We start from the raw sequence: 26089 nt of genomic DNA on the forward strand, positions 1-26089 counted from the left end.
GCCTGCAATCCTGGGGAAGACTCTGCCACAGTCTTGTCCCAGAGTCTTGAGAGAAGGTCATTCCTCCCACTTTAGCCCCTTCCAGACTTCCTGTCTCACATAAGGAGAGAAGAAAACTGTACAAGAAGAAAATATTATAAAGGTCAGAGGCCAGAGACACAGGTCCACTGAAAGACTGAGATAAACCAGAAAGTTATAGAAGCCTCCTTAACACCTAACACCACGCCATCAGGACTCAAATAGAAAAACTGGATTACAGCTGAAAAAGCTACAAGACACAGGCTCTGTTTGAGGAAGAGTACTAAGGATGTTTGATAAGTCACCAGCAATCAAAGATGAAATAATAGATGCTAACATGTTGAGAAAGAGTGTGGTTCCTGACAGACTTAAGCACATATTACAAATCCAATATGGCTTGTTTGGAAGTTAACTTATATTTACTTTACTGTTACTGCTATCATGACACTAAGATACCTCTGGCTGATGGGGCCTGAAGAAATTCAGATTGTACCACAAGATTAATGTCATAGGCAAAATACACTACAACAAAACCAACAGCACAGTCAATATTGCAAAGGCCAATCCCCCATGTTTTATTAAAAAGCTACATCAATTAACACAAATAAAATTTCAAAAACTTTAAAGAATTCAAAGAAAAAAAAATCTGTGTTCAACTTAGTATTGTTGCTGTCCTCTTTACGGTACCCTATGCATTGCAGGGAGAAGGGTCAGCCAATGTGAGACACCTGGGCCAGATTTAGAAAGTGGAAGGAGAAATCATCTCTGGGATCTTGAAGCAGAACTTGCACAAAGGCGAGCCTTGAGATTTATATGCTCTGGTGCAGTCAGCAGCTGAGAATGGAAGTACAGGTCTCACCAAGAATGCTGAGGGCCACCATCATTTCAGAGACAGGTCAGGACACTACCCTGCTTTAACAGCTGACAATATCCTGATGAGATTGAGGAAACACTGTGGCTTCCATGTGAGTCCTGTGAATCAACCACTTTTAGGAATTTCTTCTTTGAGTGCCTTCACCTTACCCTTCCAACAATGATTAAAGCAAGCCTAAAATGGCCAGTATTAAGTCCTTTCTTCTCTAAAATCCTAGAGTGGCTATTGTTTTCCTGACTGAAATAGGACTTTTCAACTAAATGAACAATATCAATATACATATTCAAATGGTGTAAAGTTTTAAAATAATTCTTCTGGGATATGAGAGAAAATTATGCTAACTGATTTGTGGCTCTTCTTACCTTAGAATCAGAGTAATTAATTTAATATCTCTAGGCCCGCATTTCCTCTCTCAAATGAGTGCACCAGCCAAAAACCTTTCTAGTTCTGTCACTCTCCAAGTCCACAGTATTAAGATTAATTTGGTTAGAGAGATGACAAAGACTAACATCCACATTGTAAGTACTGTTGGTGCAGTGAGTTTAACAGAATGGATAATTTGTTTCGACATAATAAATCACCTTTGCCTTCTGAAGTTAACTTTATTTGTAGTAAAATATAATTATAAAATATAATGGACATATTCTTCCTATAACAAATCTTTGTATTTCTCATGTATATGATGAATTCTGATGATTTCACACCTTTACATTGGTAGCGAATATCTAAGATGACCTTTCAAGATAAGACACGATTAATCAAAATTCTATTTTAATCTTGTACTCTGATGCTGCTAAACACTAGAAAGCTTAACGCTCTAATATCTTTGGTTATATTCCAAATATAAGGTCCTATCCAACTGTCTCTTATGTCAGCTTTGAAAAATTACCACAAATTTGGGGGCTTTAAACAATACATATTTATTCTCTTAAACTTCTACATGTCAGAAGTCTGAAATAGGTTTCACTGGGCCGAAATCAATGTGTCAGCAGGTCTGCACTCACTCTGGAATTTCTAAGGGAGAACCTGTTGTCTCACCTTTTCTAGCTTCTAGAGCTGGCAGGGTAGAATCCTACTTCAGGGGTCCACTGTCCTTTCTGTTCTGTCTCTGTTGTCAAATCTCCCTCTGCCTCCCTCCAATAACTTCCCTTGTGATTACATTTAGGACCCACTAGTATAATCCCAGGACAGCCTCCCGATCACAAGATCTTTAAGTTACATCTACAAAATCAGTTTTTTTCAGATAAGAAGCTAGAACATCAATAAAGGCTGTTCATTTCCCCCTCCCTCCAAAAAAATACAAAATCAATTTTGCCATATAAGGTAACACTCATAGATTCTAATGATTTGGACCTCGGTATCTTTGGGGGCCACTGTTCATTACAATACATTAATCTTACACTTATAATGCCAAACTGCTTAGTACTTCTGTTCCTAAAGCTAAACTCCCCATTCTTCCTAGAGCAAAAATAAATGAAAGTATAACAAACAAAAAGTGAAACTAGATAAAACAACAAAGTTGGAAATAAACGTGTTCAATTAACACAAGCAATGGCAGAAAGGAAGGAAAAAGGAATGCAGAACAGAGGAAATGATTAGAAAATATGTAGAAAAAAAAGATGTATTTTAAACACAATAATTAAATTATAAGTAAATAAACTATACACTCCAGTTAAAAAGAAAGACAGAAGTTGTCAAAATGAAAAAAAAAAAAGTAATACACAACTACATGCTTCCAAGTGATGTATTTTAAATATAAAGGCATGGAAAGGTTAAACAAAATGATGGAAAAGATATAGCATGGAAAATTGAAACAACAAGTTGATGTAGCTTCATTAGCATCAGACAAACTAGACTTCAGGACAAGAAGTATTACCCGAGCTAAAGAGGGTCACTTCAAAAAAGATGCAATAGTCAGTTGAATATTCCTAAATACATACAAAATAAGAGAGCTTTAAAATTCATGAAAGTAAAATTGACAGTACTAAAGTTAAAATAAGGATAAATCTACAATCGTAGTGGAGCATTTAACCTCCATTTCTCAGTCATTTATAAGGCAAGAGGAAAAAATATGATGTAGAAAATCTGAACAATGAAATTTACTAAATTAATTAATATTTATAGAAGACTACACAGCTATCAGAAATGCCAGGCCATAAAACAAACTAAATAAGTCTCAAAGTCTTAAAATCCTACAGAATATCTATGATCCCAGCAAAATTAAATTAGAAATCAAAAAGATACCTATTTACCCACATATTTGGAAATTAAATAATCTACTCCTAAGTAGCCTATTAATTAAATAATAAATAACAAAAGAAAATAGAAAGTATTTCCAATCAAATGAGAGTTAAAGTAAAATACATCAAAAATATTAGGGGATGAAACTGAATACATATGCAGAGGGAAACGTATAGTTTTAAATGCTTATGTTATAAAGGAAGGAAGGTTTAAAATCTATGAGCTAAGTTTTCAACTTAAGAAATTATAAGAGCAAATTAAAGAAGCTAGAAGACTATATTAAGGAAAATGTAAGTACAAAATAAATTTAAATTATTTAGAAAAAAGAAAACAAAATAACAAAAATCAATGACAGAAGTTAGTTCTTTAAAATGATTAATGGATTCGATACACATGTAGCAAGACTGAACAACAACAAAAAATTCAACATCAGAAATAAAAGAGGAACCATCACTACATATTCCATAAATATTAAATGTGTAATAACAAATATTATGAATAAATTCACGACAATACTTGGGAAATTAGAAGAAATGCACAATTACTTGAAAAGCACAACTTGTAAAAACTAACAGAAGAAGAAATAGAAACACTGAATATGCCTAAATCTTTTTTTAATATGAACTTATCATTAGAAATCTTCCCACAAGAATTATCAAATACTTTTATTAATAAAACCCTTCAACTATTTAAACAAACTCATTGATTAACTAAAGAGAATACTATTTAACTCATTTCATCTGGTTGTCAAAACCTTACATTACTAAAAAAGAAAATTTTACATCAATATCTTCTAGGGATTTAGATGGAAAACTTCTCAAGAAATATTAGCAAATTGAATCTGATGATACATAAAAAAATTAATACAAAATGACTACAGGTATTATACCTAGGAATGAAATGTTGGTTTAACATTTGAAGATCAACTGATAGAAATCACCATATTACAAAACTAAAGGAAAAAAATGTATCATCTACATAAATGAAGAAGCATTTGCCACTTGCCAAAATTAAATATGTATTCTGAATAAAACCTCTCAACAAATCAGAAATAGAAGAGGACTTTCAAATCATTAATGGTGAAATATTGAATATTTTTACCCTAAAAAGGGTACAACTGTCACTTCAGCATGTTCCTTGAGGATCTTGCTTGTGTAAAATCACAAAAAAGACAGAGGGTATATAAAGATTTAAAAAGTATGTTTATTTGCAAATGACATGATAGTTCACATTGTATGGAATGAACATTAACAATAATGAAAAAACTAATAGTAAGTGGATATAGCTGGTAACAGAATGTAAGGTCAATAAGATGGATCATCAATTTAGAAGCGAAAACTAAAAATCTCCTAGAATAAAAGCTAGTAGAATACGTTCATAAGCCTGAGACAGTAAAAATTTCTTAGATATGACACAAATTGAACTTATCTACAAGGGAAAAATTAATTGGCCATCAGTCACTGTTTGGGTAAGCCCACAAGCTAACCCTAGCCAAAATGAGTAAAAAACAAACGTCGCTGGAGAGCTTCTTTGAAAAGAGGGAAAGACCCAATGATGAGACAGCAGAAGACTCTAAGACTGCCAACAAAAGAAATCTGCATTTAAAAGAAAATACCAAGAGTCCTACTTAAATTACGGGTTCACTGCAACATGTGATTCACATTCTCCAAGCCCACTTTTTATAACATATGGCATCCAGCCATCCAGCGAAGTCATGAAACCGTCAAAACTGCTTCACCACATGGAGATGAAGCACCCTGAATTAAAAGACAAGACTTTGGAGTTTTTCAAAAGAAAAAAATGTTAACATGAAGAACAGAAGCAATTATTGAAGGCCACTACTTCATCAAATGTGTCTGCATTGAGAGTATCATTCTTAGTGGCTAACCACATTGCTAAAGCTAAGAAACTCTTTACTGTTGGTGAAGAGTTGATCTTGCCTGCTGCTAAGGATATTTGTCGTGAACTTTAAGGAGAGGCTGCTGTTCAAAAGGTAGTACATGTTCCTCTTTCGGCTAGCACCATAACTAGATGAATTGATGAAACAGCAGAGGATATTGAGACACAACTCTTCGAGAGGATTAATGAGTCACCGTGGTACGCAATCCAGGTTGACGAGTCTGCTGATGTTGACAACAAGGCAACAATGCTTGATTTTGTGTGATATATTTTTCAGAAGGATGTGCACAAGGACATGTTATGTGCACTTTTGTTGCCAACCAACACCACAGCTGCAGAACTGTTCAAGTCTTCGAATGATTACATATCAGGAAAACTGAATTGGTCATTTTGTGTCGGTATATGCATGGACAGAGCAGCTGCCATGACTGGATGGCTTTCTGGTTTCACTACTCAGGTCAAAGAGGTCGATTTTGAATGTGAGTCTTCGCACTGTGTCATCCATAGAGAAATGCTGACTAGCCAGAAAATGTCACGTGAACTCAACAATGTTTTGCAGGATGAGATTAAACTTATCAACCACATTAAAGTACATGCCCTTAACTCACGTCTGTTTGCACAGCTCTGTGAGGAGATGGGTGCAGAGCACACACGTCTTCTCTTATACACAGAAGTGAGATGGCTTTCTAAAGGTAGATCACCGGCCAGAGTTTTTGAGTTACGAGAGCTGCTCCAGAGATTTCTTTTAGAAAAACAGTCACCACTGGCAGAACATTTCAGTGACACAGAATGGGTCGCAAAACTTGCTTACTTGTGTGACATACTCAACCTGCTCAATCTGTCACTTCAGGGGAGAATGACAACTGTGCTCAAATCGGCTGATAAAGTGGCTGCATTCAAAGCCAAACTGGAATTATGGGGGCAACGAGTGAACATTGGGATTTTTGACATGTTTCAAACATTAGCAGAGATTTTGAAAGAGACTGACCCAGGGCCTTCTTTCTCCCAGCTGGTGCATGATCACCTATCTCAGCTTTCCAAAGACTTTGAGCATTACTTCCCAACCACAAAAGTCCCCAGAACTGGGATGCAATGGATCCACGACCCATTTATGAATAAGCCAGGTGAATCGACTTTGTCCGTGCTAGAACAGGATTAACTGCTTGAGATCACAAATGATGGTGGCCTTAAAAGTATGTTTGAGACAACTTCAAATATCCGTATGTTCTGGATTAAAGTCATGGTGGAATATCCTGATGCTGCCACAAAAGCACTGAAAAGCCTGCTTCCATTTCCAACATCCTATCTCTGTGAAGCAGGGTTTTCTGCAGTGATAGCGACCAAAACGAGATCACAGAGTAGACTGGACATAAGCAACACACATCAGTGACACTGTCTCCCATCCACCCCAGATGGGACCATCTAGTTGCAGGAAAAGAAGCTCAGGGCTCCCACTGATTCTGCATTATGGTGAGTTGTATAATTATTTCATTATATATTACAATGTAATAATAGAAATAAAGTGCACAATAATTGTAATGCACATGAATCATATTGAAACCATTCCCCCACCTCCACCTCAGTCTGTGGAAAAACTGTCTTCCACGAAACCGGTCCCTGGTGCCAAAAAGCTTGGGGACCGCTGTTTTATAGGAAACATATAAAGAACTCTTGTTAATAAATATTCAAGGGGGGACTTCCCTGGTGGTCCAGTGGTAAAGAAACTGCCTTACAATGCAGGGGATGCAAGTTCGATCCAAGGTCAGGGAACTAAGATCCCAAATACCGTGGGGCAACTATGCCCATGTGCCACAACTACTGAACTCGTGCACCTCAACTAGAGAGACTGCGTGATGCAAACTATGCAGCCCACGTGCCCTGGAGCCTGGGCAACACAACTAGAGAAGAGAAAACCCACACGCCACAACTAGAGAAAAGCCCGCACACCGCAACGAAAAAGATCCCTCATGCCTCAACAAAGATCCTGCGTGCTGCAACTAAGACCCGATGCAGCCAAAAATAAATAAATAATAAATAAACCTTAAAAAAACAAAGTCAACTACTAATATTAAAATACATAAAAATAAATAAATAATCAGTATTAAAGGGTAAATTCTGTAGTTGTAAAATGAGTAAACACTTGAGCAGACACTCCACAAAAGATGTGTCATCATTCCATAAAGAAATAAAAAGGTATTTAAGGCATCTACTTATCAGGAAAATGCAAACTAAAACCATAATGAGACACTATGTCACACTCACTAGGATAGCTGAAATAAAAAGACAACGTTAGGATGTGTAGCAATTGCAATTCCAATATACTACTAGTGGGTGTGTAAAATGCTTCAAGTCCTTTAAAATACTGTTTATCAGTTACAAAGTAAAAATACACCTACCTATGACCCAGCAATTCCAGCTACCCAAAAGAAGTGAAAATATGTATACAATTACTGTTCATTTTATCTTTATTCATCTAACAAAAAAACTGGGGGAATAAAACAAAATTTCCTTTAATAATTGAATAAATAAACAGATTATGATAAATTTATTTTATCAAAAAATAATCAACAATAAAAAGAAATAACTTATTAATTCATAAAACAAATGAATCAATATCAAAACATGATGTTGAATAAAAGAAGTCAAATACAACAATACATACTGTGTATTTTCATTTGTTTGATGATATCATAGATCAGTTAAACTAACCTACAGAGATAAAAATCTGAAAAGTGGTTGTCTTTGTTTGGCAAGGGGCCTTTGACTGGAGAACGTGCATGAAATTTCTGGGATGATCGAAATATTCAGAATCTTGATTTGGGTATTAGTTACATGAAAAATTGAATTTTCAAAACTTACTGAACCTCATATAATTCATATTATTCTATTTAAATTTTATTTCAATCAAAAAGAGTTTGAAGAAGAAAAAAGGAACTGGCAAAAACTGAATACTTACCATATTGACTTAGAAATCTCATTTTTAGGAGTTTCCCATGTGAATTGGAAACTTATGTTGACACAAAGTCTATACAAAAGTTTATGTCAGCTTTATTTATAATCACTAAAGCCAGGAGACAAACTAAATATCTTTCAACAGATGAAAGGATAAACAAACTTTCATATAAGTGAATGCTACTCAGCAATAAAAGAAAACTAAGCTATTGATTCATGCAACAATATGAATAAATCTTAAATGTATTTTTTTAAGTGAAAGAAGCCAGATCCCAAAGGCTACATATTGTATGATTTCATTTATATGACATTCTGGAATAAGCAAAACAATAGGGATAGAAAATAGATCTATGGTTGTCCAGGTGAGGAGGTAGAGAGAGAGGTTATCTACAAAGTGGCAGCAGGCAGAAGGATCTGGAGATGATAGAATTGTTTTGTATAGTACTGTATGGTGGATTCATGACTATGTACTTATCAAAACCCATCTGTACCCCCAGAGTGAACTTTCCTACTTGCACGTTTAAAAACAGTAACAACAACAACATGATGTCAGGGGGTCTCAGAGTGGAATGCAAGCTATATAGGAATGAATTTAATTATAATACAAATAAATGATATAACCATATTGGAGGGAGTGAGTAAAGGAACTGACGTACGTACTTTGGAAGAGTGTTTTGACTGGACAGTGCAAAGAGAAAGACAAAGAGAACTGTACCAAAACACTGTACACTAGTTAGTAAATTTCTTCCAGGTAGGGATTTGGATTAGCAATTCTGAAACTACATTTATATTAGGGTTGCATAAATAAGCTCATTATAGATAATAAGAGCAAGTTTTCTTACTGTTGGAGAAAGAAGTTTCAAAGAAGGAAAGGAGAGTGAAGAATGAACCTTGTGGTGCTGTACTGTAGTGAGATAGCAGGATGAACTCACATTTTGTTTTGGTGTGTATATGCATTTGTGTGTATTACATATTATTCATATGCATGTGATACATATTTTATATACACACACACACACATACACAAAGACTGATGCATAAATAAATGTGGAAATCTATGTACACATGGATTAGTACACATACATACATTTCCTAGCTCTATCTACTGAGTAGGCCCAGAAGTGATGACACCCCAATAATAATGAGTATACCTAGCACCAAGATCATAGTTTTTAAGTACCACTCTCCAATAGCAAGAACAAAGGATCCTTGGGAAAACAGTTGACATTTCTTCCAAGGCTGGGGAAGGTAAACTACAAGATGAGTCTGGAACAACTTGTGGGAGATGTGAAAGAACAACAACCACCACAAAAAGATGGGGGTAAGTCAAAAGGAGCACACAAGACAGTCAGAAAGCGCTCCCAGGTGTGAAGCTTAAACAATTTGAAGAAAAATATAAATAAAGATAGAAATGGTTTTGAACTAAAGGATAAAATAAATATCCATGAGTCCATAATGATATAAATAATTAATTGAATAAATAAATACATTTATTCAATTTAGAAATGTGGAATGAATGAGGAGATAGAAAATCACTATTAGAACACCACAGTCAGATCCACTGAGGAATGTTAAAATTAGTGACTAAAAGTTTCAGGCAAAGCAGAATATTTGCATGGTTTCAATGTAGCTCCTCACAATATTTGTGAATTACAAATGAGGAGGGGATTCCCAGTGTAGAAACCTGGCAGGTACCTCCTCATTCACGTGATCAAGCTTAACATAATGGGTAGAAAGCTACAATAATATCCTGTTCCCCTCAATATGATGCGATGTAAAAGAATTCACCTCTGTGATATCCTTCCCTAAAATTCACAACCTCAGTTGAATGAGAAAATTTTAAAATAACCAAAGTTGCAGGACATTCTACAAAATTCTACAAAATTCCTTAATAGCAATCTTCAATTTCCAAGTCATGAAGGACAAGAAAAGACTGAGAAACCATCACAGATTGGAAGTATCTGAGCCAAGAAAACTGAACATAATGTAGGCTCTGACTGAATCATGCAACAAGAAAAAATATATATTAGTGGAAAAACTGGTAAAATCCAGATAAAGTCTGTAGTTTAGTTAATAATATACCAATGCTAATCTTAGTTTTGACAAATGTGCCCTGGTTATACAAAATGTCATTATTAGGAGAAACTGAATGAAAAGTATACAGAAATTCTCTATACTATCTTTGGTACTCTTTTGTGAATCTAAAATTATTTCAAAATTATAATTTAAAAGAATTAAAATTTTTGAGCCTTTGTATATGTTTCTAAAATGTGAAAAGACTATGGGGATTATCTGTTCTTCAAAAAATGTTGTGAGTTATCTTGCGAGGTAAGCTGCAGATGACACATATGTTAGAAATAACATTTTAATTAAAAATTCAACTTTTTATAGAATGAAAAATGCATATGAAAGATTGACACCCCACTATTAACCTACATTCTCACTTCCCATTCATTTTTAGGCCTCTCTAAATGTTTTTACAGCTTTATTGCGATATAATTGATATATAATAAACAGCACATAATTAAAATGCACTGCTTGGTAAGATTTGATACATGTATAAACATATGGAATCATCATCATAATCAAGAAAATAAACACATGCATCATCTCCAAACATTTCTTCATATCTCTTGGTACTGTTTTTTTTTTTTTTTTTTTTTTTTTTTGGTTCTTGGTACTGTTTTTGCTCATACTCTCCCCTCTGCCTATAACATTCAAATCCTCATTTTGACTGGCTGGATCCTAGACCTTGAGGCCTTAGCTTATAGTTCCCTCATTCAAAATGCCATCCTTAATTAGTCTCACACCACAACCTGATTTATGCAAACCCCACGTTCACTTAACTTACTACATGAAATCAGAACTTCATGTCTGGCAATTCTCCCCAGAGTAGAAGGTGATATTGATGGTGGAAGAAATTTTGTTTCACCACTATATGCACAGACAAGCTGCTAGATAGACATTCGTCAAATTACATTATCCCTCATTTTTGTACACTTTGCAGAAACACATACTATGCTTCTGTTAAAATATTTTATTTCAGATAATATTATTGGATGAATAAAACCACCATGCTTGTTACGATTCAAGAGGTCTATGAAATAACATGATTGTCATTTTTAATTAAAAGCCAATGGTGTGTGTATTTAATTATTTTGGTTAATCAAAACATTCTCAAAGCGTTCTTAAAAATGTGAGTGTTATGAGTTCAGTGCCTCTACTATTCCAAAACTTTCATTATTTAATAAAATTACTGACTTCCAAATATAATTTGAGTGTTTATTTTGTTACCTATGACTGCTTTATTGTATAATTATATGTTCTCCATCAGTGATTAAGAACTTTACATATGAATTTATATGAGATTAGATATTATATTTTGGTACATCTCATGATCATAATTATCATAAATGGATAGTTATAGCTATTAAATTTATCATTTGGTAATGAACATATCTTAGGCACTCTGCTGAGTACTTTGTATGTATTATCACAACTAATTTTTACCAAAAACTTATTAGGTTTTATTACTCCCTTTTATTGATAAGCTGAGAGTCAGAAAAGAAATTCAAGAGGAGTAGAAATGATTACATGGTAAAAATGTCTTTTAAACTATGTGATAAATTAAGTCATTTTAACTCCTACCCACCTCACCAAGTAAGCATTTCCAGTTAGCACAACATCTACTAGGCACAGGAGTCCAAACTATTTCAGTTATCTCATATAATAAAATAGTTCTAAAACAATAACTTACATTTTTGTAGCCCTTTACAATTTCCAATATGCTTTGACAAACATTACCACCTCACAACCCTGAAGTAGTTAAGGCAGATTTATGTCTCTATTGTGCAGTTAAGGAAACAGAAGCTCAGTGACTTGAAATGATTAGTCAAGGTCACAAGACAACCCATTCCTTCTGACTCTGGGACAGTGAATATCCTCTGTCTGGACTTCCTGTTTCTTTAGAAAACAGTGTTTATTCTCACCTCATTTACACTTACATTTCCCGCTACGAGAAATTCTTTTATTCCATATATTTTAATGGCACACTTTCTTTCTTCATTGTAATCAGGTCTTCATGACTCCCCTTCCAAAATATTTACTCATATTTTTTCACCCCCTAAAATCTTACTATTTATAGATGTTTTCTTCATAGAAGTTTTTGTCTATAGATTATAATTCAGAATATGACTGAAGCCTAGATCCTAAAACCATACCTATGAAAATTTATCTGTTTATGAAAAATTGGTAATTATAGTAACTAAATGATTTTTCTTCTGATTTATGGACTATTACATGTAGGTATAGTTTAAATCAAAGGAACAATTTTAAAATGCCCTGAATGTTATTATGGTACCTTTCAATTATCCATATCAAGACTTTGTGATTATATATTAAAATAAACTAGTGGCTCGTACACTAATTGATTAATGATATCAGTGTGATGGTAAAATACTGGCTGTTACCATCATTAAGAAATGTAGGTACATTTAATACTGTTTTTTAAACCAAAAAATAAATAGTACTTATTTTTACTTTTTACTATTAAATAGTTTAACACCTATTAAAATTTGTATTTCCTAAAATCCCCTATGTAATTTTTAAAATGTGTTGGAATGTCAACATGTCAATCTTGAAAAGTTAAATTGTTATACTAATATAAAACATTAGCATAAATCTAGTATGTTATTAATTTTGTCTATATTAATTACTTGACGGACTTTGAGCTATACATTCTTTATAGCAATGACTAAGTGACAGTCAAATATTAGCTATTTTTCTTCAGAATTATGTGCCTTAATAATTCTTTACTAATTCTGATGAGACATTTCTTTAGATATATTATGTTATATCATTTTTAAATTAAAAACTTCATTAGAAGTAAATTATATACAGCCTACTGAAAAATCGCTACACTACACTACACTGTTCTGCTATATCAATTGTTTGTAACAAATTAATACAACCATTAAATCTTATAATGCAAAATGAATTTTGGTTTGGCTGAAAAAATATTTAAGAGTTTCATTTGATATACTTTTTAATAATTCTTAATTGTATAACATGTTATAGTTGTAAAAGACAAATCCAACAGAGCAAAAGAAGTCTGTTGCATAATTTCTAATTAGAAGTAAAAGATTATTTTCATCATGATTTTTAGTTCTTTGAAAAAATGTAGCTTGTAATACTTCTGATAACACAATAGATGTACAAAGTACTTTTATAATTTCCATGTTATAGTTATTAATATTTTTAAATTATTTACCTGTATGTCTAAATGGCAAAGTTTTAATATGGAAACTAATTCACAATTTATAAGTTTCATATCAAGAATGATTTCTTTGGAAGAGAACAGATGTAATAAAATATAATTAGTTATAAATTTGAAGAAAATAAGTGCTAATTTTATTCATTTTTTACTTCCTTTGACCTAGCACTTAAACAATGTGGACTTATATTTCATTATTTGCACACAGAGGGTGACTCTAGGTTCAGGTTTTCCCAGGATAGTTACAGTTTATAATTGAATCCTTGGTCTGACTGTTTTCTGTACTCTCACTCACTTTCAAAACCGTCCAAATTCTATGGTCATTCCATACTCAGTGAAATCTATGCTGTTGCAGGAAATGTTAATTGATATAAATGACATCAATTTTTTTAATAATGATAAAAATTAAGTTATTTGTTTACTTATAGATTTCATCTGTTATTACTCACTAAATTAAATATTGGGAACACATATACACAATCATAATTAATGTGAGTATTGTAAGTAGTACAATGCGAGTATAGTCAAGACTGTATCTGTGCAGACTTGAGTTATTTAGACATATAATAAATTTTAATTTACACATTTTCTTTCCCTATTTTTAATTATGTTACATATATATAGCAGAATTTACCATCTTAGCCACTTTTAAATATACGGTTCAGTAATGTTAAGTATATTCACATTGTTGTGCTTAATTTACATTTAAATAATACATTAGTAATGAATCATCAACACACTCTGAAAATATAACTGAACAAAACCTAAGCAAAATTACAAAATAGGTAAAGGGTGGTCCTTGGGTGTTACAGACAAAACACAATCTACCAAGACAATGAAATCCAACATGCCTGGCACTGTGCCTGGAATCTGTTCAGGTAGTAATAATCTATGAATCAGTACTTGGATCAGAATGGTTAAGTAATTTGGCTGTAGTCATACAATGAATAAAATGAAAGTTTGACCTAGTTTGCTCTGACTATAAATACCTGATATTTTTATCAAATTTTTCTGTTAAAGATCTGGGTGACAAAAGACAGTTCCATCTATAGCTAAGTCTCTGTAAACAAATGCTTCAGAATTGATTGCTTTTTTATTTTGCATAATAACTAAAGGTGCTATTTTTAAAGTCCATGATACAGAGCCAAACTCTGTTTGAATTCACATTCTCTATTTGAAACAACTGGCTGTGTGGATTTAGGGAAGCCCCTGAAACTCTTAGAGCCTCAGTTTCCTCATCTGAATAGTCACTCTTCACTTGGAAATGGAGATAACAATAATACTTACCAAAAACTTATTATGGGGCTCAAGCCACTTTTTATGATGTAGTTCCTTGCAGTTCAAAGCAGATCTTTAGAATCAGAATAGCTACGTTCAAAATTGAGTTCAAATGCTTTTAAGTTCATTAATTCTAGCATAATGCTCAACTTAGTGCTTTAGGGTCTTCACTTGTAAAAATGGAAATAATTATAACACCTATGTTATATGGTTATTGTGAGGATTAAGTGAATTACGTACAAGGTATTTAGAACAATGTCTAGCACATAATTAGTGCTCAAAATGCAATAGCCATTATTGTGATAACTTTCTGTTATTTTTTGAGTTACAGTAATGTCAGCTGCAATTAAAAAATTCACAGTGTTCACTCATGCTTCTCCCCAGTTCAGTAAGCATTTTATGACCATTACTTTGAACTCTTTATCAGGTAAATTACTTATCTCCATTTCATTAAGGTTTTTTCCTGAGGCTTTATCTTGTTCTTTCATTTGGAACATATTTCTCTGTTTTTCATTTTGCTTGACTTTCTGTGTTGGTTTCTATATAGTAGATGAAAGAACCACCTCTCTCAGTCTTAAAGGAATGGCCTCAGGTAGCAGATGAACCTTTTCCTTCAGCCTTGCCTCAGCTCTTGGTCAGCTTGCAAACCTATCCAAGCAGATTATATTTTTATCTCCCAGTAGTTGAGGATGTGCCAAGACCTGCTAGTGTCCCAAAGGGGAGAATCTCAGCACCCAGATTCAGGATGACTGGAAGCCAGACCTCAGGAAGTATGTAGTCCTGAGGGGCTGCAAGAGTAAGCCCTACTGGCCACCAGAGCCAGGTGATCGTGAGGTGTTCCCTGAATGGCAATCACAAAAATCAGGGCTCCAGGCAAGTGTATAAGCTCCTTTCTGGGAGATACCAGTGAGCCAAGCAAGGCAGAAGGGAAGCACCAAGATGTTGTCCATGGCATACGATCCTTAAGAGGAACTCCATAGGCCACCAAATGTGTCCCAAACCTGAAGCCTGCCCCTCAGGCTGACACTCCAGGACAAGCAAAGAGGCCTCCTTCACAGAAAGACTGGGGCTGCGCCTCAGTCTGCTGCCTGTGCAGTGCCCTAAAGGGGGTAGCCTGCCAGGAACTGTCTCTCCAGTTGGCATAGTCCCATGGTACCCAGGAATGCAAGGCTTCCTGGCCACCAGAGCCAGGTAACAAAGGGGTGTCTTTTGGGTGTCAACCCTCCAAAACAGGCACCAGACCATTTAAATCTCTCCTCCAGGAGACACTGGCTCTCTGGAGTGTGGCAGATATGAGTGGGAGAATAACACCTGCCCTCCAAGGTGTCTGGGAAGTCAGCCCTTAGATGCATGCTTAATTAGCAATCTGCCCCTCAGGTCACAGTCATGATGATTAGCTAACAGGCCTCCTTCACAGAAAGGCGAAGCTCCTGTGTCTGTTGCATCCTTCTGTGCGCTAAGGGTGGGAGCTGTTTAAGAACTCTTTCTCTATTAATAATAGTCCTGTGGGACCCACAGCATAGGCCCCACTTTCCACCAGAGCCAGGTGATGTAGAAGTGTCCCCAGCAGCAGTCACAAAAATCAGGGACCATACAGGGGTATGAATTCCTTTCTAGGTGACTGAAACTAATTACATGAAGAAATTTCAGAAAATTCAAAAATATATGCTCATTAAACAACATGCAACTGAACAACCAATGGATCAAAGAAGGGATCAAAAAAGAAGTTAAAAAAATACCTAGAGATAAATGAAAATGTAACACACCAAAATTTATAGGATGCAACAAAAGTAGTTCTAAGAGGGGAACTGTTAGCAATAGGTACCTACACCTCAAGAAACCAGAAAAGTCTCAAACAACTTAACTTTACACCTCAAAGAGCGAAAAAGAAGAATAAACAAAGCCCAAAGTTATTGGAAGAAAGGAAATAACAAAGATTGGAGCAGAAATAAATGAAATGGAAACTGAAAAGACAATAGAGAAGATTAATGAAACTAAGAGCTAGTTCTTGGAGAAGATAAAATTCACTAACCTTTAGCTAGACTAACCAAGAAATAAAGAAACAGGACTTAAATAAATGAAATCAAATGAAAGAAAAGATATTACAACTGATATCACAGAAATACAAAGGACCATAAGAGACATGAACAACTATATACCAACAAATTGCATGACCTGGAAGAAATAGACAAATTCCTAGAAACATACAACCTATGAAGACTGAATCATGACTAAGTAGAAAATCTGAACAGATAGATTACTAAGAAGGAGATTGAATCAGTAATCCAAAACCTCTCAACAAACAAAAGTCCAGGACCAGATAGCTTCACTGGTGAATTTTACCAAACATTTGAAAAAGAATTAATACCAATTCTTCTCAAATTCTTCCAAAAAAAAAAGTAGAGGGAGGAACTTTTCCAAACACATTTAAAGAGACCAGAATTAACCTGATACCAAAACCAAATGAGGATGCCACAATAAAAGAAAATTACAGTCCGATATTCATATTGAACATAGATATGAATAACCTCAACAAAATATTAGCAAGTCAGATTCAATAATACACTGAGAAGATCATATACTATGATCTATTGGGATTTATTCCAGGGACACAAGGATTGTTCAACATCTGAAAATCAGTCAATGTGATACACCACATTAACAAAATGAAGGATAAAAATACTATGATCATCTCAATAGATATAGAAAAAAGCATTTGACAAAATTCAACCTCCATTTATGATAAAAATGCTCAATAAAGTAGGTATAGAGGGAATGTACCTCAATATACTAAAGGCCATTTATGACAAGCCCACAGCTAACATAACACTCAACAATGAAAAGCTGAAAGCTTTTCCTCTAAGATCAGGAATAAGACAAAGGATGTCCACTTACTGCCACTGTTATGCAACATAGTATTGGAAGTACTAGCCAGAACAATTATGCAAGAAAATGAAATAAAAGGCATCCATAATAGAAAGGAAGAAGAAAAACTGTCACTATTTAGAGATAACATGATATCATGATATCATATATAAAAAACCCTAGACTCCATCAAAAAACTGTTAGAACTAATAAATGAATTCAGCAAGGTGGAATGCAACAAAAATCTGTTGCATTTCTTCACTAATAATGAACTATCAGAAAAAGAAATTAAGAAAACAATCTCATTTACATTTGCAACAAAAAAAAATTTAGGAATAAATTTAACCACAGAGGTGAAAGGCCTATTGACAACTACAAGACATTAATGAAAGAAATTAAAGATACAAATAAATGTAAAGGTATTTCATGCTTATGGTTGGAAGAATTAATATTGTTACAAGTCTATACTACCCAAAACAATCTACAGAATCAGTACAGCCCCAATCAAAATCCCAAAGGCATTTTTCACAGAAATAGAACAAACAATCCTAAAATTTGTATGGAATCACAAAAGACCCCAAATAGCCAAGCAATCTTTAGAAAGAACAAAGCTGGTAGCTTCATGTTCCTTGATTTCAAGCTATATTACAAAGCTACAGTAATTAATATTGTATGCTACAACAAAGAAGCCAAAAATATACAATTGGGAAAAGACAGCCTCTTCAATAAATGGTGTTGGGAAAACTGGACAGCCACAGGCAAAAGAATAAAATTGTACCAGTACCTTATACCATAGACAAAAATTAACTCAAAATGTATTAAAGACTTGAACATAAGACCTGAAACCATAAAACTCCTAGAAGAAAATATAGGCAGTAGGCTCCTTGACATAGGTCTTGGTGATAACTTTTTAAATCTGACACCAAAAACAAAAGCAACAAAAGAAAAAATAAACAAATGGAACTGTGTCAAACTAAAAAGCTTCTGCACAACAAAGGAATCCATCAACAAAATAAAAAGGCAACTTACTGAATGGGAGAAAATATTTTCAAAACTTATATCTAATAAGAAACTAATATTCAAAGTATATTAAGAAAACTCATAAAACTCAATAGCAAAAAATAAAAAATCCAATTTAAAAATGGGCAGAAGACCTGAATAGACATTTTCCCAAAGAAGAGATAAAGATGCTCTACATTATTAATCATTAGGGAAATATAAATCAAAACCACAATGAGATATTATCTCATCCCTGCTACAATGGCTAATATCAAAAAGATTAGAAATAACACATGTTGGCAAGGATATAGAGAATAAGGGACCCTTGTGCACTGTTGGTGGGAATGTGAATTGAGCAGCAACCAAGGAAAACAGTACGGAAGTTCCTCCAAAAAATTAAAATAAAATAACTGTATGATCCAGCAATCCTAATCCTGGGCATAATGTGGAGAAAACTCTGATTTGAAAAGATACATGCACCCCAATGTTCATAGCAGCACTATTTACAATAACCAAGACATGGAAGCAACCTAAGTGTCCATCGGCAGATGAATGGATAAAGATGTGGTATATATACACAATGGAATATTACTCAGCCATAAAAAAGAATGAAATAATGCCATTTATAGCAACATGGACGGACCTAGAGATTATCATACTAAGTGAAGTAAGTCAGAAAGAGAAAGGCAAATACCATATGATATCACTTATACGTGGAACCTAAAATATGACACAAATGAATTTATTTACAAAACAGAAACAGACTCACAGATGTAGAGAACAAACATGGTTACCAAAGGGGATAGCAGGAAGAGATAAATTAGGAGTTTGGGATTAACTACCATATATAAAATAGATAACCAACGGTATAGCACAGGGAACTATATTCAATATCTCATAATAACCTATAATGGAAAAGAATCTGAAAAAAATATATATGCACACCTGAAACTAATACAACATTGTAAATTAACTATACTTCAATTTAAAAAATGGTTAAAATATTTTATTCAAATAAATGGGTATTATAAACATTAATTCCATGAAATATACCTGTTAGTAGGTGATGCTGAAAAGTAAAGGAAATAAAAGTATAATTTCCTTAAGCATTAAAAAAAAAATCCAGACAAACAAGTCACATTTAGGGAGCTAATCCAGGCTAGACTAATTATAGTCGTGCTACAGGAGCTAAAAGTCTTAACCAGTTAGGTATTGGTACTGAAATGGAAAGATCATATAAACTCAGGTTATGTGCAGAAAGTGCAGTAACCTGAGAAATCTATTTCCATGGAGAAGGAAGACTGTCCCTTCCATTCCCTCATTACAGCAGAAAATATACAGGAAGAAACAGGAAGAACTGGAAGAGAGAGGGATGGAAAAAGCAGCCTCCCCTGATTACATGTTCCCAGATCTACAGCTCACATGCTGGTTCTTCATTTCCTGTCTTCCAAGACTGGAGGACCTCTGAACGCTGAAGCACTGACATTGCTAATACTCTGCCCCTCTTGGAGGAGCTCAGTGAGTCTCCAGTCTCTGTAACCAAAAGAATCTTGACTGGAACAAAAAACACTGAGCTCAAAGAACCTAATCTGTTGTAAAGTTTTTGTACTTTCTCATGCCCTTAAAAAGAAAACAAAACAAAACAAAAAGCAAAAACAAAAAGAAGCTTCGTAAAACAATTGCTAAGTGCTGAACACTTATTTCATGCTGTATGTCACACTTTGTATTATACCAAAACTATTTAAAGTGTTATCAAGTGATCTCTGAGAACACTTTTCTTGTAGAACTGTGAATGAATTCAACTGCACATGTGTTAAACATATTTTGTAATGATTCATGATATTGACACATAAATTTGTATTTCTGTTATTATTAAATGCATAACACATATGAGGCCCCAAATTTATGATCTTTAACTCTGAAAGAAGAATATTTAATTCAAGGAAAGAAGTTTGCTTTGGTCTTACTAGTAATCAAAATGGTTTTGATTTATGGAGTAAATTATATTTCTTCCTGTCAAACTTCAACAAAATAGCCCGTTGTTAGCAATACTTCATTATAATTTTTTTTAAGTAACTGGGAGATCAAAAAGGGCAATGGAGTTGAGGGTAAAAATGATCAATATTCTACTAGTTAATCTGAATGATTAAATTAAAAGTTTAAAGCCTAATATGTAGAGCAAAAACTTGTGTGAAATGGCTCTTCGTATTTTATGCTCTATGAGATGATATCTTAATACTAAGTTAAAATATTAGCTTAGATTAAATGTTCATGGTATAGTTTATTAATTATAGTGATCAACTATAAGCAATAAAATACCTTCTTAAAGAATAAAAAATATCTAACTGGATTTTGTATCTATAATAGAGAAATTTAGAGAAACAAATTTTACTGGTTTTTAGATTTTATTTTACAAAAGACTGTCATATATATACATATATATATGTATACACACACACACATATATATATAGTTTTCTCTAGTGATGTAGCAAGGTAAGCTCTAAGACATCCAAAGGGAAATCGAGGCATAAAAAGATTAAGTAATGTTCTAAGGTCATAATAAGAGGCAGTGCATTGCCTAGAACCAATGATCTTACCGTCCACCTAAGGCTTCATCTACTACACCAGGTTCTACAAAGCCCAAAGACTGTTTAATTCTATTCTAATGGTAAGGAGAAAATTGAAGAGTGGAAGCACTTTCCTGAAAATCTGATTCTGTGTGTGTACAGGTTTCATGTGCAGTCAAATACAAGCATTTTGTATAGAAAGAGCAGATATTTGATGGTGTTTCATAAAAAGAGAAGACAATTTGCAAATTCTACATATTTTGATTGAAAAGCTGTTGAACTGTTGTTTTGGTAAAGGCCTTCTCTAGAAACCATACTTGCTTTGGGCCCCAAGTCCAGTTTCTGTATCAGAGAATATACAAGAAACACATACTACGGTGAGATAGTGTATTGAAAACTACAGGAAATGACTAAGTCAGGACACTAAAAGGATACAATTTCTTTGGATGAGACATCAGGAGAGACAAGCATGAACTGGGCATCTCCAGTACTTAAAAAAAATTCTAGTGTAGAGTCGGTACTCAATAAATATATATTTTAAACAACGAAAGGACAAAGCTTTTAAGAATAGCCAGGTATACACTACCAAAAGTAAAACAGATAACTAGTAGTAAGCAGCCACATAGCACAGGGAGATCAGCTCGGTGCTTTGTGACCACCTAGAGGGGTGGGATAGGGAGGGTGGGAGGGAGACGCAAGAGGGAGGAGATATGGGGATATAGGTATATGTATAGCTGATTCACTTTGTTATACAGCAGAAACTAACACACCATTGTAAAGCAATTATACTCCAATAAAGATGTTAAAAAAAAAAGAAAAAAGAATAGCCTGGTTAAAAAAATTGTGTTGGAAAAAGATTTTTAATTGAAATGGAGAATAAAAAGTAGTAAAATTCATCTCAATAGATTCCTTGTTCCCATATAAGATTTATAGGAACCACTTCCTGGAATATTTTGTTTATTTTTGTTTCTTTCTATCTTCATAGATTAATCAGTATATATCCACACTCTATTGAGAAAATCAAGTGCTTTTAAAATTCTTCATTAGTTAGTGAGATGTATTACTCGATTTTATTTATAAACTTAAAATTCTATGCTATCTAAATAGACCACCTTAACATTTGTGAATTATGTATTATTATCTTACTTATAATAATGAATAAGAATTTTTCAGTGATTTAGTATAGACAGTATTTTCCAAGGAAAAAAGGACAATAGAGTGGATTGGTTATAATCTGCCTTCATCATCTCCATCACTCACAAATGCATATGCTATGGGCCTATTTACACATGATGTTTTGCCAGGTGCTTCTTCAAATACCGTATTCAGTGAATAAATCAGCAGCTAGATGACAGCAGTCTTCCCCAAAACAATCAAACTTAATATTGAAATATACAGTTATGCGAGAAAAAATCCTTGCCTTAAAAATTCAGGACACTATGGGAAGTCAATGTTGATATTCAAGATTAAGTTCCATATAAAAGCATGCCCTACTTTTTGAGAGTGATATTTATCTTACTCTCCTAAAATGCTTTTGCATTTACTAGAAACAAATTAGAGCAGAAAGGTAACCGTTTTTTAAAAATATTCCATTCACTGAACTTTTATTTATACAGAGCTTTGAATTTGGCAAGAGTTCAATACAAATCTTTCAAGTAGCATGTCCTTTTGTAGAGCTCTAGGATTTACTTCTAATTTTTCCTCAAACAAGTCCCGTCCTTTGCTCTCTCAGTTTTCTATTTCAGTATGTCAAATAGCAAATCTCAAAATAGAAAGGAAATAGCATGGATTTTTCATGACACTAAATACCAGCCCCAATTCTATTTTCCCTAATCTTAAGTGGAAAACAAGTGTCTGAGTGGACAATATTTTTTCCCTGTCCTCTAGTATAACAGTTTTGTCTAGTCAGCCATAAATCAGTCCCAGACTTAGACTTTTAAAAAATTTTCTTACCCAGGTTCCATTCTACTCATATTTTGTAGCTTCATTATTTTTTCCTGAGAACTGCACAAAACTAGAGATTATACAATTGAAAAACAAGCCCTATCAATTCTGTTTATTAATAAAAAATTTACTCTACAAATATCAGTTATTCAAAATTATGACACAGATTTTCTAGACAGGTGTCAAACTGATATAGTTTGTCACCAAGGGTATTCAAATGCAATTATCTTCTACATCAAGGAGACTACTTTCTTATCTTTGTGATTTTCCAGTTATTCACTGACTACAAAATTTGAAAGCTGACATTCCTGCATTTCTAGTTTCCAGGATTACCAGCCCACATGTAAGTCAAATAGGGTGGCTCTCTCACTCCACCCTTATATATATAAGGATTTTAAAATGCCCTTTCTTGTGGTAAGTATAGTGAGTGTGACAGACATTGTTTATCCTCAACCAGCAAAATTTGTTTCTCCTCTTTCTTCCTTACCAGGATATTACTCCTCAGCACTTTTCCAGCTGGAGTTTTGTACAGAGAGATGAAACAGGAAGAGGAATGACTTTCTTTCTGATAAAAAAAAAAAAAGTGAGAGGTGTGAGAAGACCTTCCTCGCTGTTTGCTTTGAATGTTCATTCAGTGAAGAGTAACTTGATGGTTGGAGTTGCTGCACCATCTTGTGACCACTTGGGATGTGAAGACAGCTAAAATTTGAAATATACTTATAAAGCATATACAAAACACACCCTAAAATACATGTTCATAAGCTAATGAGTTTTCAAATAAAATATGAGGATAATTAAGGCAAATGCTAAATTTGTCTTTTTTTCCCCTATAATTAGTTACGTGTGAACTCTGCATAAATTATTATTTCCACAGATCCAGGTAAGAGAATTGTTTGAACCAAATTATAAAATTAGTACTAAGACTCCATTTCCTTTTGTATTATACAGATATAAATGTAAAATCATGTTTTCCACAACCTAAGTAATACTTTACTTACTTTATAAATTTTTTGGATGTGGTTTTCTTTCTGTGCTGTAGTTATAAACATATCTATGTTCCTAGAATAAAACGTTTTCTCAAAAAGACTGTGCTAGAATTAACTACTTTGACAGTAATTATATAGCATCTTATGATAAGAAATGAATTAAGGGTTGGCTACAAGTGTGACATTAATTTCATTAATTTTATATCACAATATTAATTTCATATCACTTTCTGAAATATTCCCTTGCTTTCTATGTATTTCTGACTACATTCTAATAATTAGATAACTTCAGGTATACAAAACTTATTCTCTGCTACTGCTACCCATGCCTTCTAAAAGCTCAGAATCTAAAACAAATCTAAAAAAATATTGAAACATTTTAAGATATAATTTAAATTAAATAATTAACCAAAATGAATAGACTGTATACCTTCCAAAATCTTTAAATTGCAAAATTGTGATTATACAATTATTTATATTAAACAGTTATTTCCAAATGTTCTTCACTACTGAAGAACACTGAAAAGAAGAAACTCACCACCAAGTTTACTGTTATTATTATTTTAGGAAATAGTTACAGTGTAAACATTTAACATATTCCTTTCCATTCTCCCTTTTCCTAATGATCATTTTCAACTTACAGGAAAGTTGCCATTGGACTAGGGTTAACCTGTTTAAGTATACTAAGCTACACCATATGGGTTTCAAAAGGAAACTCAATTCACTGTGTTGAGAGATCAGTCTGATCTCTGATCTCACTAAGACATTTGGACAGATGATTATGGCTGTTCAGTCAATGCAAGAGTCGATCACTGCCAAGACTTCCTCTCTCCAATCATGGATTAGTGACCTTTGGGCAACTGCCTATGCAAGAACGAAAAGATGCATGTGTCTGTCTGAAATTCTCTGTAGTCATTCTAACTGACTGCAGTGATATCTACTGGTGACAGCAGAGAAAGCTGACAGCTGCAGGCCCTGTTGTTGCAGCCAAAAAGCCACTCTTGTGGAGATCTTAGATGAGTATATTAAGTCCTTTTACTAGCTCAGCTGGTGAAGTTACTTTAGCTCACTTGGCATGAACACTGGCCTGAGAATAGTAAATCAGCTCTTAAAAGTATCTTCTTGTCATCTGAATTGTAAATGTTCAGTGAGCTAATACTAAACCCCTTTTGTAAATAGAACTGACCCTTCGGTGCTATAGTGTCATCCAGAAACATTTTTTCTCATTTTGCTAACTTTTCTTTTCCTTTGCTTAACCCCACTTGCCCTTCTATGCACAGTAAGCGGAAATCTTAGAATAGCTCAAGATTAGATATCATAAAAAGAAGACCACAGGTGAACAATCCAATACTTTAGTGTGCTGGGCTTCCAACAGTAAAATACAGGCAGGAGCTCAATTTTAAATTGTTTGTAGAGAAGAGTAGGGAAAAGAATATCCGCTGTCAGAAAATGTAGACCAAATGAAACATACTGTTAGGTAACCCACAAAGTGCCACTTTTTTAAAGTAACATATACTGTCAAACTTTGCCCCAAATTATCTGAAGCTGTTGGTGATGCTCTAGTTTAGATGGCTTAAGCAAATAATAGAAGTTCATCACTTTCAATATACAGTAAGTCCCCTACATAGGAACGAGTTCCTTTCCAAGAGCGCGTTCGTAAGTCCAATTTCTTCGTAAGTCCAACAAAGTTAGCCTAGGTACCCAGCTAACACAATCGGCTATGTAGTACTGTACTGTAATAGGTTTACAATACTTTTCACACAAATAATACATAATACATAAAAAAACAAACACAAAAAATGAGGACAACATTTTTAATCTTACAGTTCAGTACCTTGAAAAGTACAGTGGTACAGTACAACAGCTGGCATGCAGGGGCTGGCATCGAGTGAACAGGCAAGAAGAGTTACTGATTGGAGGAAGGAGAGGAGGTGGGAGATGGCAGAGCTGAAGGATCGACAGCAATAGGAGAGGAGGGCAAGCTGCAATTTCACTCACGCCTGACGCTGATGGCACAGGTTCTGGTTCCTTGCTGGATTCAATTCTATCTACCCTCTTGAAAAAATGATCCAGTGATGTCTGGGTAGTAGCTCTTTTTTTCTCACCATAGATGACACGGTAGCACTGGATTGCATTCTGAACGGCTGCTGCAACCTTCGAGTACTGTTCTACGTTCAGGTCCTGTGCCTCAA

Source organism: Monodon monoceros, unplaced genomic scaffold, assembly GCF_005190385.1.
Source record: "Monodon monoceros isolate NGI ecotype Baffin Bay Population unplaced genomic scaffold, NGI_Narwhal_1 Super_Scaffold_20, whole genome shotgun sequence".
Lineage (NCBI taxonomy): Eukaryota > Metazoa > Chordata > Mammalia > Artiodactyla > Monodontidae > Monodon > Monodon monoceros.